Below are 9,117 nucleotides of genomic sequence, written 5' to 3'. Positions count from 1 at the left end.
CTGGCGTGTACCTTGCAGGGATTGGTCAATAAACTATGCAAATGAAGTGACTATGGACTATGCAAATGAAGTATCTGTAGTCTGCTATGCAAATGAAGTGTCCTACCAAAAGGGAGTTGGTCAGTTTGTGCACCCCTCCAGGGGGCCATGCCTTGAAATTGACAATGAGTTGTGTATGTGTGTTTACGTATATGTATGTATTTATAGAGATAGAGAGCTCAGCTGCTAACTAAAAGGTCGGCAGTTTGAATCCCCCAGCCACTCCTTGGACACCCTGTGGGGCAGTTCTACTCTGTCCTATAGGGTCACTATGAGTCGGAATCGACTCCACGGCAACTGGTTCTATATATATGTATATACAGCCAACCTCACAGAGGTTTTTCCAACAGAAAACCGGAGGAGAAGCAGCAGGAGGAAGCAGAAGGAAGAAAGAAGAAAGAAAAAGCAGAGAGAAAGAGAGGAGGAAGGAAACCTCCCCGAAGAGCTGTAACACGGGTCAACGGCTCTTACACAGAAGGTGGGCAGCAGGCCCAGAAGGGGCCCAAAGGCAGAGCCAGCAGCAGCAGGCCCAGAAGGGGCAAGAGGAACCTTTCCTGAGGGGAAAGAGAGGAGCCTGTCCTGCCAAGAGGAGCTGAGAGAGAGCTTTCCTCCCTGAAGAAGGGAGACTTTGCCTACATCCTTCCTAATCTTGAGTTGTAGCCTGTTGATCCTGATCCTGAGTTGTACCCCATTCCTTCCTTAATAAACCACTTAAGTGTAAGCACAGTTGTGAGTTCTGTGAAACGTTGCAGTGAATTGCCGAACCCAAATGGAGGGAAGAGTGCCAAGGGGAAGGAGAGAGGCTGGTGTCAGAGATGGAGTGGTACGGCAGCTTGGAGAATGTGAACATCTGGGATACATTTGACCTCGGTCTCATAGGAATTGGTTTTGTGCTGATTCTTATATTTGAAGTTGTTCGTACAGATGTATAAAATACATATTTTATATGTAAAGTACATAAACACATATTTATGTATTGTTTTAAACAACAAATGGCTGGTCTTATACATTCCTTTTACTGTGTTGTAGGGAAACAACTTTGACCAAAGCTTCCTGCAACAAAGAGGTTTTTATTGTGACATCAGAAAACAAAGATGGGAAATTGTCTACAAGCACTCAGGCTATTACCAGACCAAAATCCCAAGAAGTACAATCTATAAGTGCTTTTTATACAATTTGGACAGGTGCTGATTCATTATGAGTCAGTTACAGACTATGATTGGTTAAAGTAAAGACAAATACTAAGGTCATGATTGGGTGACCTTTTCTTGTTTTTCTTTTCTAACAATTTGGTCTCTTGGCTCAGGGGTCCTGGGTCCGTCATGTGATGGTTGTTTTTTATTTGTTACGTAGGCTACATATAATATTGAGTAGATCATGAACCTGCTTTCTGGGATAGATAGTTTTTTGTATGCATGTCCACTGTCCGTTGAACCGGTTAGAGCACTCTGCCCTGCCCCTTTGATGTAGTTTTCTATTGTTCTTAAGTTTTTCAGATTCTGACAAGGTGGCCTTTTGTAGTTATGGCCTGCTGTGGTTAGGTTAACCCTTTATCAACTGTAATTAGTTAGTATGCATTCTTAGGCTGATTCTTCAATCCATTTGGGACATCATCCCATCCTTTGGAGCCTAAGAAGTGGGAAAAGGAGAATGGAGCCCTTCACCCCTGTGTTTCTGCCCTGGGAGCAATTCTAATGTTTTCTTCCTGTTGAAGTACTCAAAAGGAATCCCTGTCTATATCTGTAATTGCTAAAGCTTTATCTACCAGTTGAGAGCAATTTTCTATCACAGAAATCTTTGTCAAATGGGTTTTAAGAGGGATATTTTTCTGATCACATCATTTATTTCAAAGCAAAAAATATATATATTTTTAAAATTGAGTTAGCCATTCTATTGTTTACTCCAGTTAGCACCTTAATAACAGTGCCCATATGGACCATCGAGTTTTCAAAATTTTTTAACAGACAAGTCTCCTTCCATGTACCATTTATACATGACTAAAGGTGATTACCCTTTGAAAATGTCTTCATTGAATTCCCATGGTTTGTTGTGTTTCTCAAACTTCTTGGAACAGGATTCCTTTATATATTTAAATTTTTTTGAGGATCCCAAAGGAGCTTTTTCTTTGTGAGCTATATCTATGAATATTTTCCATATTTAAAATTAAGGCTGAAATTTAAAAAATATATATTTTAAATAACAGCAATAAACTCTTTACATATTGATATAAATAACAGACTTTTATGAAAAATTTACTTTTCAAAACCAGAGATGTGAGAATAGCCTTATTTTATGATGTTGCAAATTTCTTTGATGTGTGCCTTTGTAGAAGACAGCTGGATTCTTGCATCTGCTTTTGAGTTCAATCTGTTGTCATATCGTGTAGACTCTGGGAAATTTCATGGTACATTCATGAGAGAGTAAGAATAAAAAAGCAAATAATGTCTTAGTATTATCTAAACAGTTTTGACCTCACAGAAACTTTGGAAGGTTAGGTTCCTTAAGGGGTCCCCAGACCACTTTGAGAACTGCTGATATAAAGCTATAGTGTCCATACACCTCCTGGGACTGAGATACTGGGCTTGAGGGCCAGCGACCATAGTGTCAGGGAACATCTAGGTCAATTGGCATATCATAATCCATATAGACAGTGTTCTACATCCTACCTTAGGGAGTAGTGACTAGGGTCTTAAATGCTTGCAAGCGGCCATATAAGATACAACAATTGGTCTCTTCCCATCTGGAGCAAAGAAGAGTGAAGAAAACCAAAGACTCAAGGAAACAATCATGCCAGAGGACTAATGGACCACATGAACCATGGCCTCCACTAGCCTGAGACCAGAGAACTAGATGGTGTCCAGCTACCACTACCAACCACTCTGACTGGGACCACACTACTAAGTCATTGACAGAGTAGGAAAGAAATGTAGAATAAAATTCAGACTCATAAATAAGACCAGACTTACTGGTCTAACAGAGACTGGTGAAACCCCTGAGACTATGGCCCTTAGACACCCTTCCAACCTGGAAGCATTATAGCAAAGGAAAATGAAGAACACCAAAGGCACAAGGAAAATATTAGCCCAAGGGACAAAAGGGCCACATGAGACTCCCATCAGCCTGAGATCAGAACTAGATGGTGCCTGGCTACCACCAATGACTGCCCTGACAGAGAACAGAGAGTCCCAGATAGCGCAGGAGAAAAGTGCAGAGTGGACTCAAACTCATGTAAAAAGACTAGACTTAACTGTCTGACAGCAACTGGAGGAACCCCCGAAACATTGACCCCCGGACACTCTGTTAACCCAGAACTAAAACCATTCCCGAAGCCCACTCTTCAGACAAGGTTCAGACTGGACTATAAAACAAAAAATAATCTTAGTGAGGAGTGTGCTTCTTAGTTCAAGCAGATACATGAGACCAAATGGGCAGCTCCTGTCTGGAGGCAAATGAGAAGTCAGGAAGGGACAGGAACTGGTCGAATGGACACAGGGAACCTGGGGTGGAAAGGGGGAGTGTGCTGTCACATTGGGATTGCAACTAATGTTACATAACAATACGTGTATAAATTTTTGTATGAGAAATCAACTTGAGCTGTAAACTTTCACCTAAAGCATAGTTTAAAAGAAAGAAAAGAAATAGACAAAGCAAAGCAAACAAACAAAAAAAACTTGGAACTTAAATCAGAGAGATCATATTGTAGCCAGCCATACAATAGACAGGCCTATAAAATGAACAACACCAGTGAGGAATGTATACCTCAGAACAATCAACTATATGAGACCTAAAGGGCAGCATTTGCCCAAAAGCAAAGTTCAGAAGGACAGTAGGAGCAGGAAAGTTGGGCGAATGGACACGGGGAACCCACAGAATAACACGGGAGAGTGCTGATGTATTCAGGTGTCATGGATTGAATTGTGTCCCCCAGAAGTATGTGTCAACTTGCCTAGGCCATGATTCCCAGTACTGTGTGATTGTCCACCATTTTATCATCTGATGTGATTTTCGTTTGTGTTGTGAATCCTACCTCTATGAGGCAGTTATGTTAATGAGGCAAGACAATCTACAAGATTAATCAAGCTCTTTTGAGATATAAAAGAGAGAAGCAAACAGACAGGAGGATCTCATAGCACCAAGGAAGCAGTGCCAGGAGAATAGCACATCCTTTGGACCCTGGGGTCCCTGCACTGAGAAGCTCCTAGACCAAGGGAAGATTGATGACAAGGACCTTTCCCTAGAGCCGACAGAGAGAGAAAGCCTTCCCCTGGAGCTGGCACCCTGAATTTAGACTTGTAGCCTACTAGACTGTGAGAGAATAAATTTCTCTTTGTTAAAGCCATCCACTTGTGGTATTTCTGTTAGAGCAGTACTAGATGACTAAGACACAGGGGTTTGCAACCAGTGTCACAAAACAAGCTGTGTGTAAATTGTTGAATGGGAAACTAATTTTCTCTGTAAATGTTCACCTGTACCACAATAAAATGTTCCATAAAAAAAAAAAAAGGCAGTACAGTATTACACATGAGAGAAGATTGTATCTCTTGGTCTTCTGAAACCTGGAAAATTCCATTATTTTGTGAGTGATTAAACCCCAAATTTTAGTGATCTGTTCAGTTTCTGCAGATTAACACTGTAGAATTAATTACTTTTTGCATTCATCTCCCCTGAATCAAGCCTCTGTGTGAATTTAAAATACCTCAGATAACAGCCATCTTTTCTAAATATTAATCTCTTAGAATTTTGTGTTTACCCTTCTCTCTTCAAACACACCTAAGAGCATCATTACCCTGACTTGCAGATGAGGGACGATGGTTATGCTCTTAGCTAATGCTGAGTGTGTTATTAGCTAATGCTGATCGCTTACCATGTGCCAGGCTTGGAATAAGTGCTTTATATGTAACAGCCCTGTGAGGCTCAGAGAGGTTAATAACACTTGGTCAAGGTCACACAGCTGTCAAGTGTCTGTCATTTTGTCATGTTTTCCTGTCAGTGATGGCTTTATTTTTGTAAGGAAATGAGAAGGACATCCTTTATGCTAGGTTATTTCAGCCCCTCGCACAGTGCTACAGGAGATGGAGATCAGAGCTTTGAATGATGGTTTTAAGATACCGCTACATATAGTGCAGGCCAGTAATATTGACTGAGACGATGCATAAACTAGAGTCAAACAAAAATACTCATCTCTTACATTCACATCCTTGGTTTGCCAGTGAGACTTCTCAGCTAACATCAAGTAATAAGATGATCTATGAAATAACTCTCTGGTTTATGTATATTATGTCTATGTCTGTTTTTGTTTTTAAATTGTATAATGTGAATATAAGAAGAAGAGATGGACCTATTTCTTCCAGGCTTAATCCAAGTCAGCCTTCATGAGGAAAGCCAAAGCTCAGTTTTATTATTGCATCACCGGGGTAGGTACATAGATTTGCTTTGTTCAGTGGATGTGAATTGGGGTGGGAGGAAGCAAGCACTGAAAGATACTCTAATGCCTTGTCATTGCTGCAGCTGAGCTCCAACTTCTTTCAGAATCTCTCCCATTCTAGAAATGATCCTTTCGGGTCTGGGACATTCATTCATTTAGTATTTGTAATTGAGTGTTTGTTCTGCATCAAACACTATACTAAACATGGAGATATACAACGGGTAACACAGCAGACATGTTCCTCCCCCATTGAAAGTAAGTTTCTTGAAGGAAGACAGGAAGAAAAAAAAAAAAGACAAGTGAGTAAAATAATGGCAAATTTACTAAGTGCTTTTAGGGATAGAACAATGATGTGACTTGTCAACTTAGGATGGTTATCAAAGGTCTCTCTGCAGAAGTGACATTGAAGATAAGTTCTGAAAAATAAGAAGGAACAGTTTATAGAGTGGCAGAGTTGGTGGGAAAGAAGTTGACATCTCTGAGAAACTAAGAAAGTTCTAGGATCACAGTGAATGTAATTAGGGGGTGACTTGAAGTTGAGAACACAATAGAAACTAGATCATGCAAGGCCTCAATGACCGTGTTGAGGAGTTAGAATTTTACACTAAGAGTGAAGGGTGATATTGATGGGTTTCGAGCAAAGGCATTGGGAGTGAGGGTAATCTGATTTATATTTTAATAAAATCATTCTAGCTACTATGTTGAGAGCTGGAGGAGTGAGGAGTAGAAGCTGAGGACCCAGTCGGAGGGATTTTGGACTCTAAGATAGTGATCCTGAAGAGGGGAGCTGCCTGGTGATGGTGAGAAATGCAGATTACAGATATGTTTTGGAGTTAGAGTCAATAAACCATGGATAGATGGAAGTAGGAAGTAAAGGAAGGAGAATTATGGACTACCCCTAGGTATCTGGCTTTAGCAGTTGGATGGTGTTGCCAGTTAGAGAGGGAAGAGTTGAGGGGGAAGGAATGTGTGGGTCCAAGAGAAGCTAGAGTTCATGTATTAACATTTTAAGTTTCAGATGTCTGTGAGCATCCAAGTTTTGATGAGGACCTGGAATCATATGATAGTTTTCCAGGAAAATATAATTTAGCAAAATAGACTCCTGAACTTATGGTAAATCTTGACAGGCAAATAAATGTTCATAGAAGAGCTGCTAGGCTTGAAGGCTAAGGACCATAGTCCTGGGGGACATCTAGGTTAATTGGCATAACATAGTTCAAAATGTTCTACATCCTAGTTTGGTGAGTAGAGTCTGGGGTCTTAAAAGCTTGTGAGCAGCCATCTAAGATACAACTATTGGTCTCTTCCCATCTGGAGCAAAGGAGAGTGAAGAAAAACAAAGATTTAAGGACCCAATTAATCCAGAGTACTAATGGCCCACATGATCCACAGCCTCTTCTAGCCTGAGACCAGAAGAACTAGATGGTGCCCTGCTACCACTACCAACCACTGTGACCAGGAACACAATAGAAAGTCTCAGAATGGGTGAAAAATGTAGAACAAAATTCAAATTCTTAAAAAAGACCAGACTTACTGGTCTGATAGAGACTGGAGGAACCCTGAAGACTATTGCCCTAAGACATCTTTCTAACTTGGAACTGAAGTCACTCCTGGTGGCCACCTTTCAGCCAAATAATAGACTGGCCTATAAAATAAACATTGGCACCCATGAAGAATGTGCTGCATAGAACAATCGACTGTATGAGACCAAAGGGGCAATATTTGCCCAAAAGCAAAGATGAGAAGGCAGGAAGGGGCAGGGAAACAGGATGAAAGGAAGCAGGGAACCCAGGCGAGAGTGCTGACACATTGCGGGGATTGCAACCAATGTCACGGGACGATTTGTATATGAATTATTGAATGGAAAACTAATTTGCCGTGTAAACTTTCACCTAAAGCACAATAAAATTTTTTTGTTTTAAAGTTTATAGAAGAAATCGAGAAAGTTGTCAAAGAACTACCAACATGTTCATGGTTTGTGTTGTCTCAGAGGCATTCTATTAGTCCTTTAAAGAAGGATAATTTTAGTGCTATTTAAATTATCTTAATGGAACTACAAGACTATGCACTTCCCCTCCTGAAAGATATTGCAACAGATAAGGAAGAGGTTGTCTTCAAAGACCTGGATGTGGCCATTCTTGTGGGTTCCATGCCAAGAAGGGAGGGCATGGAGAGGAAAGACTTACTGAAAGCAAATGTGAAAATCTTCAAATCCCAGGGTACAGCCTTGGATAAATTTTCTAAGACGACAGTTAAGGCTGTCGGCATGGGAAACTCAGCCAGAACTGACTGCCATAAAGTCAGCTCCATCCAACCCCAAGGAGAACTTCAGTTGCTGAACACATTTGGGTCATAAGTGAGCTACAGGTCAAATTGTTGTCAAACTTGACATGACTGTTAAAGATGTAAGGAGTGTCATCATCTGGGGCAACCATTCCTCAACTCAGTATCCAGACGCCAACCATGCCAAGGTGAAATTTCAAGGAGAAGAAATTGATGTTTATGAGGTTCTGAAAGATGTCAGCTAGCTCAAGGGAGAATTCAGCACAACTGTGCAGCAGCGTGGCCCTGCTATATCATCAAAGCTCAAAAACTATCCAGTGCGATGTCTGCTGCAAAAGCCATCAGTGACCACATCAGAGACATCTGGTCTGGAACCCAGAGGGAGAGTTTGTGTCCATGGGCGTAACCTCTGATGGCAGCCCCTGTGGTTTCCTGATAATCTGCTCTACTCATTCCCTGTTGTAATCAAGAATAAGACCCAGAAGATTATTGAGTATCTCACTATTAATGATTCCTCACGTGAGAAGATGGATCTTACCGCAATGGAACCGACAGAAGAGAAAGAAAATGCTTTTGAATTTCTTTCCTCTGCCTGACAATCATCTTGATGTTACTAAACGCCCAAAAGCTGAAGAATCTAAATGTCATCTTGACTCTAGTAGCAAATAATAATAATACTAAAATTGCTTGTGAAAAACAACACATTTTAAGGATTATGTGGTTCTTGGTACAAATTTGTGATAGTTTATCATCATGGTGTTAGTGCTGCATTCTAAATAAAAATATATATTTAAGTGAAAAGAAAAGTGCACACATTAAAGGTTAAAGGTGGAAAACGTGTGAAACCCGGAAAAACAAGGCAGTCTCTTTGGGTTGTGGCTCTCATAGGTTCCACTTTACCTTAAAGAGTGTAGTAATTATAAAAAAAAGTGTGGTTTTTTTCATTTTACTTGAGAGAAAATAAAGTGTTTTTTTAAAATTACTTCAGTGTCCAAAGTTGTACTTTGTGATTTTTGATCCAGCAATTCTACTTCTAGGAAATTAAAGATGAAATTGAACAAAAATATGTACAGTGATATGTATTACAAAGCTGATTCTAATGAGATATTGAAAAGTATTTAATTGACCAGCTAGTATTTGGTTAAATAGATTAATAGATCCGTATTATATGCTGTGTAGCCATGAAAAAGAATGAGTTAAGCTAGATGATAGACAAGAATTATCTTAGGTGAAGAGAAAGACAACACACACTACAGGGGAAGTCAGCACAACTGGATTAAACCAAAAGCTGAGAAGTTTCCTGAACGCAACCAAACACTTCGAGGGACAGACTAGCAGGGGCTGGAGTCTGGGGACCATGGTTTCAGGGG

General features: G+C 40.4%; 1 pseudogene; it reads left to right on the top strand.

The window, feature by feature from the left end:
* Nucleotides 1-7,511: 7,511 nt before the first annotated feature.
* Nucleotides 7,512-8,343, top strand: LOC101352508 (malate dehydrogenase, cytoplasmic pseudogene; annotated as a pseudogene).
* Nucleotides 8,344-9,117: the final 774 nt, after the last annotated feature.

The sequence above is a fragment of the Trichechus manatus genome, unplaced genomic scaffold (genome assembly GCF_000243295.1).
Source record: "Trichechus manatus latirostris isolate Lorelei unplaced genomic scaffold, TriManLat1.0 scaffold00301, whole genome shotgun sequence".
NCBI lineage: Eukaryota > Metazoa > Chordata > Mammalia > Sirenia > Trichechidae > Trichechus > Trichechus manatus.
Note: the sequence above shows the minus strand (reverse complement) of the source record. Positions and strands in the feature narration are given on the sequence as shown.